General features: G+C 35.7%; 1 protein-coding gene and 1 pseudogene across 5 annotated transcripts in view; both read right to left on the minus strand.

The window, feature by feature from the left end:
• Positions 1-20,223, minus strand: part of LOC141485298 (uncharacterized) — a 114,851-nt gene that overhangs the window by 55,099 nt on the left and 39,529 nt on the right. For 3 of the 5 annotated variants that reach the window (XM_074181712.1, XM_074181714.1, XM_074181713.1), the window contains exon 3: positions 1,489-1,571. The exons of the other annotated variants lie outside the window; for them this stretch is intronic. The gene's annotated coding sequence lies outside the window, so the exon portion shown is untranslated. The remainder of the gene's footprint in view (positions 1-1,488; positions 1,572-20,223) is intronic. 5 annotated transcript variants of the gene reach the window in all.
• Positions 9,829-10,300, minus strand: LOC141485299 (large ribosomal subunit protein uL24 pseudogene; annotated as a pseudogene).

Genomic DNA, 20,223 nt, shown 5'->3' on the forward strand with positions numbered 1-20,223 from the left:
ATTCAAGATAAAGCAGTGGCGTAGTATTTTTTTCGCCAAAAATATACATTTCAAAACTCATACGTACGCCACTGGCAGAGAAAATTAAGAAAATTGTACATCAGAAAATGCGCCTTGAGGCATGGAACACATGTACCAAATATGCCAAAGATGTCTACAAAATTATCTCAGTTATTATTAAAAAACTGATTATTTTTGAAAACTTTGCCACCCTATATCTCAAAAGTTAAGGCGTTTAGGACATACGTCCATAGGACGTTTTTTCCTTAAAATGGATCTAAGAATTACCTCCTTATATATTAGCATGTGTTTAAGGAACACCCTGTATTTATCATTTTTCTTCTTTGTTTTATTACCATTTGTCTTTGTGAGGCTATTATCTAAAAGCTTTTTCTTGTTTGAAATAAACATAGCACAGAGATGATCATACATGGCCAAATATTAGAACAAATAGATTTCATTCAACTGTGCATCATCATAAATTATATAATTATTTATTTAAACTTTTTTTCTCTTGAACTTTGATGAAAGTTATCTGAACTTGATGATTTTCAAGGGTACACGAATAAAAATCTAAAAAAAAAATTGATGTTCCAGATCGATTGAAACGATAAAGAACTTAGTTGAAAATGCACATCGCCAATTGCACAAATCAATCTAATGCCACAGCATTCTGGGAATGACCTCTGACATTATGCCTCCAACTGTCAACTACGAACTGCTTTATACAGTACTTTTTCGAGTAGAGACGACTGGATCATCCGCGAGAAGGGAATATTAAGAACAGATAGTTGTTGGTTCAAAGATGGATCAAAAATGCCTCCAGGTTCTGGTGCAGGTGTTTTCAATCGCAGGCCCAGGACAGATATATCCTCCAGGACAGATATATCAACCTGCCTATGGACCTATGTGACTGTATTTCAAACCTCATACACAAGCACGTGTACGAGCAACTTCTAAAAACGATTCTCCTCAATAGGAAGACTTAACAAATGGTCTCTGGTCTGGATTCTTGGTTATACTGGTCTATAAGGCAATGAGGCTACTGACTCTCTTACAAAGGAGGTTGCCGCAAGCAGCTTCATCCAACCAGAACGTGGCATTAGCATCGCTTTAGGCTTTGCCAAACAAATATTAAACACCTGGATGACAAGAAGATTTATGGACTCCTGCCAAAATCTTCCAGGAGTGGCTCACCCCAAGGCGATCGTTCACCCTTCGAAGCTTAAAAACAAACAGTTGTTGGACTACAGTAGGGATGAACAACGATGTCTAATATGCCTTCTTACAGGTAACTGTCATTTGAATCGTCATATGCAGATACTCGCAGTGTGTGTCGCCTCTGTTTGGAAAATGATGAAACAGCAGAGCACATACTTTATGCCTGCCCCGCTGCGGCAGAGTTTGGAAGAACCGCACCCTCCGCCGCAACCCGGAAAGTCGAATAGACCTACTCAGTTTTAACCTACCCTAACCTAGTTGAATTACCTGTTTCTGTTTTATTTCGAGTACAAAACAATTAGGTCAGCCTCGCTCTTCAAAAAATTTCATGGCACCTTGGATTAGTTAACCTGAAACCAAAAACGAAACGGTTTATGATACATTTGAAACTCTTACACTGGATTATAAAGATACACTAGGCTTATAACAACTGAAGCATGAGTGAGAGCTTGAAAATAGACCCCTTTCACGTCCCTTCAAAAGCGCTTATGGTTCACAAGATATCTCCGTGAGAACCAACTATTGTCGTTACAATCTTCACAGAAGAAAATCATCCTGTGCATTCTATTGTGATGATTGCATTGTATTTCATTCGAACAAGTGTGTAAAAAAATCAAAGAACTATTCATGGGATGATCTACTGACCCTTTTTGATTCGTTTGAGAGGGTGGGCCCTTTTAGGGAGTGTTATCCATTTTCAACTGATGACAATAAGAATTATTTCATAGGGAACAGGTACAAAGTTTTGTTATTTAAATTTTATCTAAATTTTTTTTCAAGAAATGCCGAATCAGAATCCATATTTTTAAATATATGAATATACATGTGATGCACAGTTTGGAACCTTTGATGTAGTAATGAACATTACTGGAGTTTAGTCCCAACACCAAACCAACAAGGACTACCAATCACAACAAATGATGAAGAGGAGTTGAAAGAAGGAATGACTTCATTCATTAAAAATAGTATGGACATCGATTTAAAAATAAGAAATGCCAGAAAAATAGGTTATAAAATATGTCTACTACAATTGGAAAACTCAAACGAAAAACAGAAAGTGATGAAAAATAAAAACAAACTCAGCAGGATCAATGAATACAAGGTATATGTAAATGATGATATGTCAAAAGAACAAAGAGAAATTGAAAAAAAGATAAGAAATCAAGCTAAAGAAGAAAGAAAAGAAGGAAAACATGTGAAAATTGGATATAGAAAACTAAAGATAGATGGAGAAAAATGGTACTGGAACCTAGAAAGAAACGAACTGGAAAAAGAAAAGAAAACACCAATCAATATTCAGGAATATACAGACAAGGAAAAAGGAAAAATATACTGGTAAATATACAAATATATTTTGATACTTTTCCTAAAGCTCTCAAAAAATTAATAAATATTTCAATTATATTATATTAATTAAAAAATTAATAATTAATAGACTGATAACAGATATACAATTCATTATCTAATTTATGGCAATAAATAGTTCACATAAGGAGTTGAATATACCTTCAAATAAAACGATTAATTAATTTATTTATTCATTTATTCGTCCAAACAGACTGATCAGACGAATTACATGAATATATCAGAAAGAAAACATACAATTCAAGTTTGGAAACATAATAGTAATGATAACACGATGTTTTCATAATCACAATTGTCAATATACCAAAACCGCATTGAGAAATTACAGAAGTATTTAGTTTTATAGGAACGGGACGAACCCAAAGACAGTGTTTATTAAATAATTGAATATTAATTGACGAAAATATTTTGGCGTCAAGTCCAGTCTAATGATGTTGAGATGGCAATTTGATTGGCCAATCAAAGCATGTATACAAAAGAGGATCTAGATCCATGTATATTTTCAAAGGGTAGTTTTGGTTGTGGCCGTTTTTTTATTTAGATTTAATTTTTTCCAATTGTTCTATTGGAAAATCTTTGAAAACTGTTATCTTTTGTAGGCGAAACTGATACTTCAAAGATTTTAACACTACTTGCGTGGGTTTTTGTGGTATTAAGTGTGCTGTCGTCAGCAAAGCAATATTTCCACAGACGACCAAATTCCTTAGAAATATCAAGCGCAACAGCTCTTCACTTTCCATGTTTCTCGATTGCGTTATTCTAAATATGAGTGGCATACGATAAAAAGTCGCCTGTTGATATTTGTTTCCGAAAGCCATATTGATGTTGAAGCCTTCCAAATATTCAAGGATATGGTGGTTTACGGCTTTCTCTATGATTTGATATCACTGATGGCAAAGCGACTGGTCTATAGTTATTTGCAAGATATTTCTTGCCCTTTTTGGGAATATACTGAACGCGAGCAATTTTCCAACAAGAAAGAAAAACCCTTTCCTTGTAAGACAGGTTGAAAAGTCTGCAAAATACTGGTTCGAGTTCCTTTGGAAATGGGTACAGCGAAGTATAATCCGAGCGGGCCAGGTGTGAAAACGTCGATGTAACCCCAACTAGGATCGTCAAGAGAAAAACTTTCATTCCATATGTTGAAAACCTACCTGGAGTAGGTGAGGTTAGGTCTATAGTTATTTGGAAGATTGTTCTTGCCCTTTTTGGGAATAGGCGGAACGTGAGCAATTTTCCAACAAATTCTCTTCAAGAATATTGCGACAGGAGAATAAGATATTTCAGAGTTGTTGTCAAAAACTTTCTTTCAAGAAAATTCATTCATGAATTGCATAAGGTATTTGGTTAAATTATGAAATGACAATACAGTGGAGATCAATATAGATCTGGTAATATTATCGTTTTGTTTTTAATACTGTAGATCTGTTTCAATTTCATAACAAATGTATGGAGTACAAAATGAATAGGAAAAAGTACCCTTCGTGTAATCCAATGTTCATACGGAATTAGTTGTTTCGAAATGGTTTTTTCTTCAGAATTGTTTATGAGAGAAGCTTCTGTTCACGATCTGTATATTTTTGCAGAGTGTATTTGTTCGTTTCATTCTTTCAATCTTCTGAGTTCTACATAATGACAATAATACATTCACAGACGATGAAATCGAGGAATAATTTGTTTTGCTGGAGATCGTCAAAATAATCATCAGCTGAGAATTCCTGTATTGAATAACAATCAATATTAGTTTGCCTTTATCTGTAGAGTTGGGAGGGGGAGTGTAAGCCCACAGCACTTAGGGCACATGTGACCCATTGTACATCCTCCTGAGGAGTTGTCCTCCTAGGTCATCGTCCATCCTGTCCTTTCCAAGAAGGTGGACAGGTTACTAGCAGACATCTCCTTTATATCTCGCCGAACACACACTCTCTTAAAGACGATAACTCCAGACACTCGCATAGGACATGCCTGACAGTTTCATCTTCCTGTTCACATATCCTTCCTAGAGGTGTGTCCCCTAGCCCCATATTAGGGAAGTGTTTTCTTAGTTTCTCAGTGGCAAGTTAGAAATCCTACTGTTAAGCGTAGGTTTTTCCTGGTCATCGCCAGATATTTCTTCGGCGCCAGCTACCCAGCGTCGCTCAGGGTGATCCTGGCAAGACCGCATCCTTTGGTTCCATCCCATTTCTTCAGGGATTGGGCATGGGTTGGTTAGTTCCAAATTGTATTTGGAGTGTGAGGAAATCATTGATAAAAGTAAAAATGTAATTCTGGTACATTATAAAAAATTAGTATGTCATTATTTTTCATGAATATTTTGAATTGAGTTCGAAGATTTAATTAACGATGGACTTTTCTGCATGTTTCTCTTTCATTTTTTTCGGAAGGGAACGAATATGATCAGGTAATGAAATGGAATTGCACTTTTGAACAAAGGCTTTATCTCTCTCTCTATCTCTCCCTCTCTCTATGAATAAAGGCTTTACTAAATTTTTCAAAATTGATTTTAGTTTGGTCCATGTTTCATTGGTCACAGTAATACTGTAGTTTGATCAATAATTGATCCCAGAATAGAATCTTTTTTAATTCAACCGAAAGTATCTGCTAGTAGTCTTTCGAAGACTTCAGAATGTCTTCTATTTCTGACCTGAATCATCAAGTATTAGTATTCTCTCTTCATCGTTCACTTAACGGGATTTCTGTGATTCTGGAACTTATATGGGTGATGTCAATCACCTTCCCGTTTAAGTAATTTCACGGATTTTCCTTGTGGGCATCGTAACTCCGCAAATGCGGATAATAATGAGAAATAGCCCACATCGAAGACTATTTCAGACATTCCCACGTACGGAACATCAACGATTTTAAAAAGCGTTATTTTAACGTTCGCACAGTTTTTACAAGCCATTGTTGAATCGTCTTCTCTTACAAAGTGGCACATTAGAATGGAAAACCAACTATACAAGAAGATGCCGCAAAATCGAAAGCCGCAAACACTTGACACTCGTTGAATTTGTTGCGGTCAACAACTTTTTGTACATGTGTTTCGATGAATCATTTAATGACTTTCTCTTGATGTTGAATCACTTGTGGTTTGTGGTGTATGAAAATTTAGTATGTAACAGCCGATTAGTTACTTTATTCCACTTTTTTCCAACGAAAGATTTTTATACAAGGTATATCATGTAACAGAGGTCAATATCAACTTTCATATTTAGAATTAACACCCTGTATATTAATAAATTTTTGTATTCTTCAGAACATTCTAGGCATCGTTCATGTGTTCCTTCCAAAAACTCTTGGAGGACGATTTTGATGGAAGAACGTATTTTTGAGAGCAAATAATAATAATCGACTTCATTGCTTCCATATATAAAATGAAAAGAATACATATATAGTGTAAATTGGGCCCAGAGCAGAAGGTAAAGATCATTTTATAAGATGATATAAAAGTAGCTCACAAACTGTTCTTTCTCTCAAACTTAAGTATATCGCTAGGTGTGTGGAACTTAACAATATAAAATAATGAAAGTTAAACATTTACAGCTATTTCTAATCTAATTTTCATCATACGTATATCAGGATTGCATTGAAAACAAGTGTTTCTTATAGGCCTTCTTCAATTTTTGCAAACTGAAGGATTTGAACATGGCAGGGACCTGATATTGAACATATCTGTTAAGTATAACTACTCCTGAATATTTCTCATCTGAAGATTGGCATTGAAAGGGTTCATTTATATCAGATTATGTATGTCGGATCGATATGTGCTTTTTCTGTGTAAATTTGAGGGTGTTTTACCGAAAATATTTTTTTCAAAAAAGACAGCAGCATGTAGTCTCCCTCTAGTGCTCATATTTAGTCAACCATCATGTTTCAATTTGTGTGAAATATGTTCTCTTCTGCGGATATTATCGTTTTGTACTTTTTGTATTTTTATTCGATATTGGCTGGACAAGAGTGGACCATACAGTACATTTGCGTAATTGAATATGGACAGTATTAATGACTCACAAGAATTTGATTTTATTCGAGTGGGGAGGAAATGTCTATTGCCATATATAGTTTCAAGAGTGAAATATGCACGTTGAATAAGCTGATTTATGTTTTTTTCAAATTTTAAATTGGAGTCCAATATTATACCTAAACTTTTGGCTTTACTTACGTTTTTAAGTACTTCATTTTTTATTGCAATACTCACACTCTCAGAAATGTCATCTCGTTTGCTTTTGTTACCACAAAAAATAACATTAGATTTACTGCAATTAATACTGAGACAATCATCCTCTGCAACATCAATGAACCTATCAAGTCCCTCATTTATACGGTCATATGACTCCACTACCATACAGGGGTGAAAACTATAATAAATTTTAGTAGCATCCGCTACTAAAGTGCTCATTACAGATCTGAAGAGTTTTCACTAGACAGGAAGTATACACAGCAAAAAGCAATGGTCCCAAAATGGAACCCTGGGGTACTCCACATTTCGAATCCATATAATTGGAGGATTGACCATCGACTAAAACAATTTGTTTACGATCTCGAAGGTATGATGCCATGAGATTCCTAGCATTATTTGACAGTCCTATGTAATGTAGAATTACAAGCAATATAGCTTGGTTGATTAGCTCTGCTAAAATCTATCAAGACCAAAACAGTACATCCACCTTTGTCTGAAGCTCTAACAATATCATCAATAATATGGAGAAGTGCCGTTGTACAACTATAATCTTTTCAAAATCCAGATTACGTTATAGGTAATAATGAATACTGATCAATATGTTTCTTTAATTACTTTAATTGAACTGAGTGTTGGGCTAGAACTCCAGTAATATCCATAGGATATGTCAGTTGAAAGAAAAAGTCGAAATATCTAAAATATTCAAGGCAGAAAAATAATAAAAATGGTCTTTCCTGTAACTATTTTTCATTTTCACTTTGAATCCGATTGGTGAAACATCATTTATTTGAATTGAAGGGGTTATATTTTTTAGGAGTGATTAATTTTTGGAAAAGATTCCTCTTGGCTGGGATTAAATCAAATAGGTGAATGAATGTCATTACGATGTCATCGATGACATAAGCAGATCAAGCTTATTCCGTGACATTGGAAAATCGTAATTCATGAATGAAGTGTGTGTATTTTCTATAATGTTATCCAATTTGGTACTGAAGAGCCTTGGGGCGAGTGTCTTAGGGCGAAACATCGATGTATACCAGTGAGGATGACAGTGTTCTATGTAAGTGCAATTTGTTACCATTCATTTAAAGTAGAACTCATGGAAATGATATCTGATTTTTATTCCACAACGAATGTTGTTGAGTAGAGAAAAGTATCTTCTGTATAATTCAGTGTTCATATAGAAGTATTTGTTTCGAAAGAGTTTTTTATTTCGTATAATTTAATGTTTATATGAAAGTAGCTGTTTCAGGAGGACTTTCTTTCAGTTTGTGTCTGAAAGTTACTTCTTTGCATGATCTACACATCCATGTATAGAGTTACTTCCTTCCTTTCTTTGGAAGACTCCCTCATTCTTCTTTTTTTGTATCAAAATGGAGTAGTAGAAAGCCAAAAACTTTCTTTCCCAAAAATCATTTATTTCTTGCGATTACATCTTGTAAAAACAGTTTTGTATATTCAGGAGTATTTCTGTGGTACTGCTCTAAATCTATATCATTTTTAATTTTCTTACATTTACATTGACGGTTACATCGACCGCTTTACCGAACGGGTAGCTGTAATATAAAATCACAGCTTCCGTTCCATATTCAGTTTTTGATCCGTCTCTATACCAAATCTTTCTACCAAGCATATTTTCGGAATTACTTTTCGTCATCTATTCTACACGGTTTGTGATTTAGAAGTTCACATCAAAAACGTACTTCGATGTCATGTGGCCCGTAAACATCACCTGTAGTTTGTTTAATTTTCTAGTGTCAACTGATTTACTATTTCCTGCACCGTTATCATGTGTTGTAAAGTGTGTCTCCAATGCTATTTTTTTCCGAAAAGAGGAAGTCTTTACACCTTGCATAGTAATTTCAATAGCAGGCCTCTGTTTAATCTTTGGCTAACAAGTCAGAGGGGCTTGTGTAATCACTATCACTATATTTATCAATCATAGAGAGAATTTTCTCCCCAGATGTGAACATACCTAAATTTCCCAATTGATTGATGATAGTCAATACTGTTGAGGTATTAACTGAAAAATTACAGTCCATTTTTCTGCATGACCTGTCGACTAAATTGTTGACTATTTCACGTCGAAACCTCTGAGTGATTCATTACCCATCATTCATCAGCGTATTTATTACAGTTTCATTAGATATGCCACTATAATTTATTATTGAAATCACGGGAAGTCAAGGTCAAGATGATATCACAAAATGAATCATAGGAGTAGTTCATCTAAATAACCATTAGAGGAAGTGAAACATCATCGAAATAAAGTATTGAATGAACGGAAAGTAATGAGGTACTATAGTCGTGATTAGTTCTGATGGTACTTTTAGATTTAAATGAGTGAGACTAATGTATTTCCACGAATTTAGAAAATGGAACGTAGATAGCTGGGCAAATAGTGAACCCTGAAAGTATCTTTGATTTGAATGGAGACTAGAGTCGTCAACAAGATTTCTAATTAATTTACCAGTAATTGGTTTCTCTCATTAGTCCGTACACTTTTTTGCACTTTCTCCTAATTAGAGAGGTGTCACTGAATTATAAAGATAAAGTGGTTATATTATTTCATCACCTTATTTTTCAATACATATCGTTTTGATCATTTTAACAACATATCGCTGAGGAAAAGTAGAGAATTAAAGTAAATATTGTTGAATTTTTTTTGAAGCATTATATCATTACAGAGTATAGTATCATAACAATATGGACATCAGTAAAATTTATTGAGATGATGTACGGTTAGAATTGATATTTACAAACATTCTGCATTTGTATTTGCTGCATTTTGACGACTAAAAGGTTATATACATTGAAATACCTACAAAAAACAAGATATTTCAGATTTCTGGTTCAGAATTGGAAGCCAATTTTGATTTTTTATAGAAATAACTTCAGATCTGAAAAACTTCTTTTCTCCCTTTTGAATCCTGGAAAGTCCTCATCACTTATTGAAGTATGGACCGCCTGCTAGTTTTAATAATTGAAGTTGATAATTTTTTCAATGAATAACGGTAAAATCCATGAGTTTTTCACAAAATTCTATCAAAAAAACCATAAATACACCCTTTTAGGTACTAAAATAGGTACAAACTAAGGCTATAATACTGAGATGTTTCCACAACGGAAGCGGCAGATTCTTCTGTGTATTTGCCTTTGTCTTTTCCAAGAGCAGCCAATCGTCCCTTGGCTCTACGATCAATAATCTTTTTTATCTTTGTCCAATTTGAGTTTAACAAGTATAACCTTTGAGGTGGAATTCCCACATTTACACTGGCACCATTTGCCTTTTCTCGTTGAATTCTCTCAATATAGATAACAAATTTTTTCCTGTACACTTGAACAACTTTTCCCACTTGTTCTTTGTAATGTCCCCACACAACCTATACTTCATCATTTTTACCAATGGGCATGGTGCCTGAGCTCCTTAGGCAGAGGGGCTGACATAAGTTTCCTTCTAATATGAGAAGGAGACGTGAAGTGCCATTTGCTGTTTTTGCTTCTTGAAGCAGTAACTAGTTTATTGAATATCATTTTGTTCCCCAAACGCTTAAAAAAAATAATTACTGATGTGATTTCATGATTTTTCAAAGTAAAATGAAAAATTCAGTTCAATGAAAGTCCTGACCAAAATGCTAGTTCTGTAAATAATATCCACAGAACAAGAATCGGTGAATTCCTTCAAAATTTGGAAATGTTGAAATTATTTTTTGTATCAATTTATTAGCCCTCAAAGACTCTGTATAAATCTAAAAACAAATAAGTCCTCGGTTACTGGTGGTGTGAAAAATTATGCATGACGTTGTGAAAAACCCATATTTGTTGTTGAATTCATCAAAGTCAATGTTTGGTACGTTATTATTTCCGTATCGTATCTTTGCTGTCTCACAGGTGTCCTGATTTACTCCGCTTTATTTTTCGATCAGCTACTGCTAGTGAAATTTCTGTTTTTTTTTATAATTTTTTCAAAAAAACGATACTTTCTTTCGGTTTATACATGAGAGAAATATCCGGACTACTATCAATATCATCAACGTAGGTAGGACGGTAACCTGGTGGATTGACGTGGGTAATTTGCTCTACTCACATCGACCGCTGTGTAAACCACAAGGCCGAACTATCGACTTTCACGTCCAACCCCTTTTAGGAATCACACGTTAAAAGGTAAGACCTCGTTAGTCCTTAGCTCGTACAAGTTTCGACTTTTGAGAGATGTCGTTCGCAGGGGGACGATAGCTGGTTAACGGAAAAACAGATTTGAACAGGTATCAGATTTTTTCCTTCCTTTGTATAAACAGAAAAAGGGAGTCCTGAATATTTTTATGAATGTTGAAAAAAATTCTATTTTCTACTGAATCTTTTGGATCTTTAGTTATTTTCAATTTACTTCCTCCGCAATGCACAATGATTAGTCGCGATTCTTTGTTCGCAGGCATGTTAGGCGTACACATTCTCGAACCATCAGTCCACCCTTTCGTAATTGTGTCGTGAGTGTCATACCAAGTTTCGTCCAAATAGAAAATTTGCCGTTGTTCTTGTCTATATTTAGTTATTTGTCACCCAATTCCATTATTCTTCTGCTTTCTTTCTGTTTGACGTTTGTTTATTATTTTAAATCTAAATCCTAGTTTCTTTATCCAATTTTGAAGAGTTTTGTCACAGCAGCTCACGTTATGACCAGAAGTTTTCAATTTCTTCCTTATGATTTCAATTGTAGGTATCTCATCGGTTTTGTAACAGTCGTATATTGTTTTTTTTTTTCAATGATTTTATTAGATGAACATCTAAAGGTTTTGGTAATCCCGTATCACTATTTAACGTACAGTTGAGAAAGGAATTTCGCTCATCTTAAGTTTGGTTTTCCTCGAAACCAACACGCAACACGTGTTTCGCCACACAATGGCTTCTTCGGGCGTATTTGTACTATGTAAGACACGGAGTAGAGACATGTCCGAAGAAGCCATTGTATAGCGAAACACGTGTTGCGTTTTTGTAAATCTATTTAGTGTTTATGGTGAAACACGTGTTGCGTTTTTGTAAAACTGTTCAATAAAAATCTCAGAATGAAGTGTTTATTGAATACGTTAGTTATGGATTTTCATCAAGTATCGGCCAATTCCATCAAAGATATTTCGCAAGTTTTGCTCTCAGGTTTTTTCAATCCTGACAACCACAAGAAAAAATATACTAACAAAGTTTCATCCAAAACAAAAGATCTACTTTTTCCCACAATATAAGACAAAATGTTGGATGCGGTTTTAAAATTATGAGTAATGGCGATTTCAATTGAAGCAATGTTACAGTTTGTAACCGCCTGCTGTTGGTTTTCGCATCGAGATAAACAAACAGTATCTAATAATTATCATTACAGAAGTCTTCATTTCGCATTTGCCACATTGAGGTCGTATCACTCTGTCACGATCTGTTTCCTTATTAGTTCTTCATCTAGCCATGCAAGAAATCTTCATATTATATACTTGTGTAACATTGAAATTGGTAACAGTAAAAATGTAACGTTAGTAGCAATGAGGTGCGTAACTTGTTATTAGATCTGTGGAATGTAATTTGGCAAAATATACTGCAAACTTGCCTCACTTCAATGGTTTTTATTCTTGTCGGAGTACACAGCTAGCTGGTATGTTTTGGGAATTGATCATTTTATTTGCCGGGCCGGCCCTCTCCCAGAAACTCCGATATATTCGAAGAATACACCGGCATCATCAACCAATGACCAATCATTGGGACCGAAAATCATTCAGTATATGCATTGAGGCAAGAATGACACCCCTCTACGTTTTTCCGGCCAACATTTTTGTGGGGGCATTGCGGTAACCCGGTAACTCCAATAATTGGAGCCATTTTAATAGAGTGGTCTGTAAAGATTCTGCAAAATTCAAAGAAAAAAGTATCGATGTTTTAACCGTTTTTGGACGAAATTTGCTTCACTTGGAGCTGAAAACTCCACGTCAAATATCATACTAATTTGATTGTCGTGGAAAACTACATCAGGATTATTAGTTTGTATCAACGTTAGGAAAAGGAAGAATAGTTCACTTCTCATTTCCCACAACAGAATCAGTATGCCCCGGAATGTAAGGCAAAAAAATGTCTCGTTAATACCGTAAGAGTTTTCGGACTAATAATAAGGCATCAGGTTCTCAGGCGCCTCAGTTCCAAGTGCATTTGGTGTCAGGAACCTCTATACCCATCACGTGGCCATGGTTGATACTATTCTGGCATACCTTGATAAACCAGCAGTTTCCGACCTCAGCCCACTAGATCTGAGAAAACCACAGGTCAGGTGCTTTGATAAACCGATGTCTTCACTGTTCTAAGGAAGATCCCTTGCATCTACTTATCCTTGTGTAGTCGTTGTAGTCGTTACGACTCTAATCCAATGGTTTCTAACTTAGTCAAAAAATTGGGCTCACCTCATTTATTGTCGAAAACAAATCCAAGTTCATAGGCTTCTCAGCAGCTGCCTCACAATGAAACGTTTCAATTCCTGCTTTTCCATTGTCTTCGACCCTGTAGAGAAGGGGATTCGAGCTAATGATGACTATATAGCCTCTATCCAGTAGCATTCTGTAGTGTAGACACCCCAAACTCAAAAACCCGCGGCCTCCTTTTTGTAGGGAGAAATATAACCCTAGAGAACACAGTTTGGGTTACAAACCCTATGGAGATGCATCATTTTTTGGGTCCCTAGTCGAGTTGATACAGCTCCTTCCGAGTCCACTTCAAAAATCCAAAGGAGAAGCGTTGAATCGAAGCGGCAAACATATTTGTAGCAACAACTTAGATCTACCCAACAGTTTCGATGACCAGATGTATCGGATTTTTTATGAGAGTTCTTCAGAGAGGTTATCACTTGTGAGTGGCGTTGTTCCACTCAGTCTGTCCGGCTTCCGGTTACGAGCTGCATATAATAATAATACTAATAATAATAATACTAATAATACTAATAAAAAACCCTCTCCGCGGCAAGTATCAGCACAAACTTCGACAGATCTGCTCATCGGAACTGTCGGGGAAGAACGAAGTTGCTGCAACAAATATGCTTGCCGTTCCAATCTTACTCTGTATCAACTCGACGTAAATACCCGAAAAATGATGCATATCTATTGGAGTTTGCATCCCAAATCGTCCGTTCCACGGTTGTACTTCCCCCGACAATATGGAGGCCGTGAACTTTTGAGTTTGGAGTATCTACATGACAGAATGGTACTGGATACAGCCTGTAAAGTCGTCAGGAGTTCGGATCCGCTTCTCTGCATGGTCCATGACTATAAGAGAGCAGGAATTGGAGCATTTCTCTTTTGGCCAGCTGCTCGAGCAGCTGATGAACTCGGTATAGTTTTCGACACTGAACGAGGTGACCACAACTCTGTCACCGAGTTGGAACCTGTTCAGCAAAAAGCCGCAGAGATCACCTCACTTCTGCGGAAACACAAGGATAAGCCAATGCATGGGGTCTTCTTCAAAAGCATTGGAGACCTTGGCTTATCAAAGCGCTTGACCTTCGCTTTTCTCAGGTCGAGTGGGCTGAAGTCGGAAACTGAGGAGTTCATCATGGCTTGCCAGGATGGTGTCTTCAACACCTTAGTCTACCGCAGTTTCGTGATGAGTATAGAGGTTCCTGACACAAGGTGTAGGGCCTGCCGCGAGGCGCTCGAGGCCCTAATGCACTTGCTATCAGCATGTCCAGCATATACGGTCTCGGCCTATATCCATCGACATAACGCGGCCCTTAGAGTGCTATATTACCATCTACGGCACTCTTACGGTATTGACGAAACACCGGTGTTGCCCTACGCTCCGGGGGATATTGAATTCGTTGTGGGGAACGAGAAGTGCAGAATTTATTGAAACTATTCGTTCCCCACCCTCAGGCTCATACAAGATAATAAGCCTGATGTAGTCCTTCTCGACCACCAGACCAAAACGATATTTGTCGTGGAGTTTTCAGCTCCTGGCGAGACAAATATCGTCAGAAAAGAGGAGGAAAAACGGATAAAATATCGAGATTTTCTCTTCGAACTCCGCAGACTCTATCCAGATCACTCTGTCAAGATGGTTGTTCTGATTATTGGAGTCCTTGGTGGAATGATGTCCTCTCTACTCTCGAATCTTAAAATCATACCGGCTTGCCGCACTAAGGCAGAAATCTTAGCCGCACAGATGCAGAAGGCTGTCATTCTTGGCTCATTGCGCTTGCTCAGGGCACATGATTCTCGAACCCAATGATCACTTACCCCACGGTGTGGGGAGTGGTCATTAGTTGATAATGCTGGCGCGCCCTCCCGAATGTATCGGGGCTTCGGGGAATAGGGCCTGACCAGCACACACTACGGTGAAAAAAAAAGTCCGCGGCTAATAACCTAGCAGTTGATGCCGCAAAAAAAGGTCTTTATCGATAAAAAATTGGGATTGAAGAAATATATACAAAAATCAATATATTTGATTTTTTTGAAAATGAAGGACGAAGATGAGGCCAGCTTTTCTTGTCCGAATTCCTTGCCAAATTGCTTTATTATTACCATTTAATCGTTTTATACTGCTTTTTTTTATCCGAAATACAACTCAGGAAAGTAATATTTCTGAAAATAACTCTTGAAGATCACTTCGATTCGAAATACAATACAAAGACAAAGACATTCATCCTCGACTCAATGGAATCAAAAGCAATCCTTATAATCTATAAATAACTATAGAATAAGTGTCTTGACAACTTCTCTGAGGAGTCTGTGAAGCAGATGCCAATTATTATCTTACTGGTTTCTCACGTTTAGTTGACTTCATCGATATTAGGTAATGTTGAAACTATTTTATTTTTTTTTGAGAAGAGAAAATTTGGGTCATACGTAGTTTTTCTGTAAGAAGAATCACATATAAATATGTGAAATTATAAATAAAATTGCAATTGTTGGGGATTAACAAAAAATTGTAGGTGGTGGTCGAATAGTAGTCGAAGAAACTATTTCACCGATTAGTACGTAATAATAATGATAATAATTACTATTATTATATATATTAGAAGATGTATCTGTTTTTATAGATTTGTATCAACGAATTTAGATAAACCACCACTACAATGCGTGTCTCCTCATCTCTTTATTCAGTTTGATAACGAATCAGCTTGATATGAGTGAAACCAAAGAATTTTGGGATCATTAAATTATTCGAATAACGTCTAACGTAGTTATTCTCGGAATTTCATTCATGCCATTGACCTGACGATGGATGCCAGAGTCTTTGTTTGTTATGCCATCAACAATATAGATAGAGACTAATACGTTTATGGAAATTATTTATAATTTATGAACTTTATCTCGAAGCTCTCTCAAGATACTTAAGTTATCGTATTCCGTTGAATTGATATTTTAGTTTTACTTAGGACTATAATCCGAAATGTAACATGAAATAAACTCTGAATATTTCAGTGTTATAACACCATTCCTGCTTTAAGTTTCAGATACGAAATATTCTCTTGTATTGATAATGAATTTTTTTAATGGAAGAGGCCAGATAAAAAGCGATTTGTGTCCATCGACAAACTATGGACGTTCCGATTGCAGAATATTAATAAGTCTGAGTTAATGATAACTGTGTCTACTGATATACTTTCAATAGTCATTATAGGTACAGTACTGATCAATTTGTGTGATTTATTATAAGCATGTTCAACATATTCGAAAAATGGAGTAAATCGACATAGTGTAGAAGCACCTTTACCTTATTGCGTTGTTCAAATATTTTTTAATGCCTTACCAATTGACCTAAAACAGATTTCAAAAATGAAGAAATACAATATTGAAACAAAAAAATATGTTAAGAATTATTCTAAGAAATATTATGATATACTGAATACAAAATCAACCTAAAATATCAATATCAGAAATATAGTTTATTTTGATTACTCACCATGTCAAACAATGTACAATTAACTCTAAATTTCTCTGATCGAGCACATGGAAGACAGGCAATTTTGCCTAGGCTAGTGCGGTCGATCTCGAAATTTATTCTAAAGAGCTATACGTTAAAATTCGATACTTTGTACTCTAACTTAAAGGAAATAAAAGTTATTATTATTATTACATTAACTCTTTTATTCCCATTAAAAAAAACTCTGCAACTGTTGATGCTTTATAAAGTTCAGAACACACCTTCTTTGGAGTATTGTTCTCATGTATGGAGCTCTGCTCCCAAACATACCCTGAAGCTGCTGAAATCCATTTAGAAAAGAGCCATCCGCCTGATTGGAGACTAGAACATCACGTGCAACCTTGATAGCCTGGAACATCGAAGAAATGTTGGAGATTTGTCTCTCTTCTTTCACGAGAGGTGTTCAAGTGACTTGGCACATTTGATTCCACCAAGAACGGTACATATTAGAACTACGCGACGGACTGTGGCTGCTCATCGTTTTGAGGTTCAACTCAGTACACCTCGAACTTCACTGTTTAAGAACTCTTTCATCTGGAAAACTGCGTTTATGTGAAATAAACTTCCTAAGCACGTTTTTCCAAATGTATTCAATATCCAGCGTTTTAAATCAAATGTGAATGGCTACTTTTGCACAGGCATCGCTCTGAGAGCTCCTTAAGGATTTTCCTGTAGTGCTTGTGTTTTGTTCTTAAAAAAAGGAAGATTCTCAGGTTCGTGCTCTCTCAACCAACGTTATAATTACCTCTCTCTCCTGTTGCAGCTGTGGCAAATCAGCTGCAGCCAACATTATACAAAAATATTCGATAAAACCCAAAATCATCATCCAAGAGTCTATAGAGAGGCAATTGAAATTCAAAAATACAGGGATAATTTCTATAGAAACGAAGAGGCAATGAACACTGATAAAACCTGGCTACCTGTCCTCAAAGGTACAGATACAAGGTCAATTGGGAGAAACCAAACCACGCTCACTAATAATGATTGAAAACCACAGTCAAATACCAGGATAGTAGTTGATGCGCCTAGAACAAAGGGAGCAACAAGTCGAGAACCAATTGGGGCACTGCAACCGTAACCACATCGCCTTTGATAATGTCTACCGCAGTAGTAGACGAAACGTGAGGCATAAAACCCTGCAGACCACGGACAAAAACCCGGAAAATAGCTTTCACATAAATTACTAGTATCGACCAACCTATCTATAGTTATGAAAATCACTTTACTTACACCAAGTTAAATTCAGAAAACAGGTGTCATTTTTGAATTTTCAATTTATCTTAGCCTGGCCAAGAATCCACTTATTTTTATATGATCGATGAAGTATAGTAAGGAGTAATAATTACATCGAGAATGAAAAAATTATCCGTTATGCAATAAAAACTATAAACGTGTGTCCAGTGTCACGTGTGAACGCAGTAAAAGTCAATCAACTGCTTCCCGTTCCTACGATTGAAAGTAAAATAACATTATTTGACGTAACGGAAATCAAGCGTTGATAATTCTCACTGGCATCGATGAAGAAATTCAATAAAAGTCGACTGCTTTAATTGACCGAGAATAATCAGTCAATTAATTCGGAAATTAGGAAGTCTCCGGTGGGATTGGTTAGTTATATTTTAATTGAATAAATCTTGAAATTGTAAATTTCTCGGTGGCGTATTTTTTACGATAAGTTTTGTGAAACACGAACAAAATAAAACTTACTTCTAATACAAATATCATACAAAGTTTTTTGTACAACTGTAGTGTTTTCGTAATAAAATAGATAAATTTGATATTTCTATAAGCAGGGATTTCGGGATTTACTGAAGCGCGGCAGATTAATATACAGGAGTATACCTTGTACCTCCACCAAATATAAGGCCGCCTGTGATGGATAAAGGATCAGATTAGTAAAAAAAAATGATCATCAGAAATTCTCGAGCGCGTCAGATTAAGATAGGTTGAGTTAATTACCTGCTAAAAAGTGTATATTCCAGTAATCTGACAATTTGAGAGTGACGTAAAGAAAGGGGCGCAAAGTTGTAAGAAAATAACGTCATTTCGACATTCTCGAGCGTAGCTATTTTTTTTTATTTTGAAGGAAATAATTCAAGGATAACGATAAATATATAATCTGACGATTTACGCAAGCCGAAATAACAAAAATTCGTCGATGAAGTTTAATGCGTGCAGCTGTGAGACACCTATATTTTTCTCTTCCAGTTTCTATTCCTCTATTCTCTTACTCGATTCACTTTTTCTCTATCTATTACTCTCTCACTCCGTCCTCACTCTGAATTCTGTTGCCATGAAGCCATCACAGCTGATCACAGAGACTCGATCGTGATGAAGATGATGATTAATTAATCAATTAATTGATGGATGTAGCCGTTACTACATGGTAGGAAATCATAATGAAGAAAAGAGAAATTAAACTTTTTATGTTTTTTACCACTTTTATTTGTGACTAACGTTACTGCAGTTTCGTCCTATAAGGACATTTTCGAACGTATATAATATATAAGGATATTTTCCCCGAAATTTCCAACAGAAATAAACCTCACTTGAAAACATCATTATTTCTTCATCCGGTAACAAAAAATGAAATTACTATAACTGTATCTAGCTTAAAAACCAACACTTCTGCTGGACCTGATGGAATTACAGTTGACGTGATAAAACAATTTCACACTTTCTTCTTAGATCCGCTTTGCCACATAATTAACTTATGTTTCATGGAAGGTTCAATTCCTGATTTGTTTAAACAATCCACTACTGTACCAATTTTCAAAAGTGGTGACAAAAAACTTGCAACTAACTATAGGCCAATAACTATTATAAATAATTTCGCTAAAATTTTTGAAAAATGTTTAAAAAGTAGACTTATACAGTTTATTGAAAAACATAATATTGTATCTTCAGGACAATTCGGGTTTCGCGAGAACTTATCTACTGAAAACGCCGTTAACCTCTTGGTTGGTGATATAATAGAAAGTTGTAACCAGAACAAAAAGAGTATCGCAGTATTTTTAGACCTCGCGAAAGCTTTCGATACTGTCAACCACAACATTTTGTTAGATAGATTAGAAGAAATAGGAGTTCGAGGTATCGCATTAAAGTTATTCTCAAATTATCTTTCAGGTAGAAACCAAATAGTAAAAATTAACGACGCATTTAGTAATCCACTACCCGTTACCATTGGCGTCCCTCAGGGAACAGTGATTGGACCCATACTTTTTTTAATATACATCAATAACATATTTAAAATTGAAAATATTGAAGCACAAATAACTTCTTATGCTGATGACACGGCACTACTTTTTGTTGGTGACACATGGGATGCAGTCTATGAAACAGCAGAAAATAGTTTAAAAATTCTATATTGCTGGCTAAATGCTAGCCGTCTCAGTCTGAATATCAGTAAAACTAAATTTGTGGCATTCACTACAACTTCAAAAGACCAACCAGTCCGTGATAAAATTGTGATTCATAAATTCCAGTGTGATCATTTTCCTGGTTGCTCCTGT

The sequence above is a fragment of the Leptinotarsa decemlineata genome, unplaced genomic scaffold, assembly GCF_025532065.1.
Source record: "Leptinotarsa decemlineata unplaced genomic scaffold, Ldec_3_MD MMD2_tig00026314_RagTag_RagTag, whole genome shotgun sequence".
NCBI classification, from domain to species: domain Eukaryota; kingdom Metazoa; phylum Arthropoda; class Insecta; order Coleoptera; family Chrysomelidae; genus Leptinotarsa; species Leptinotarsa decemlineata.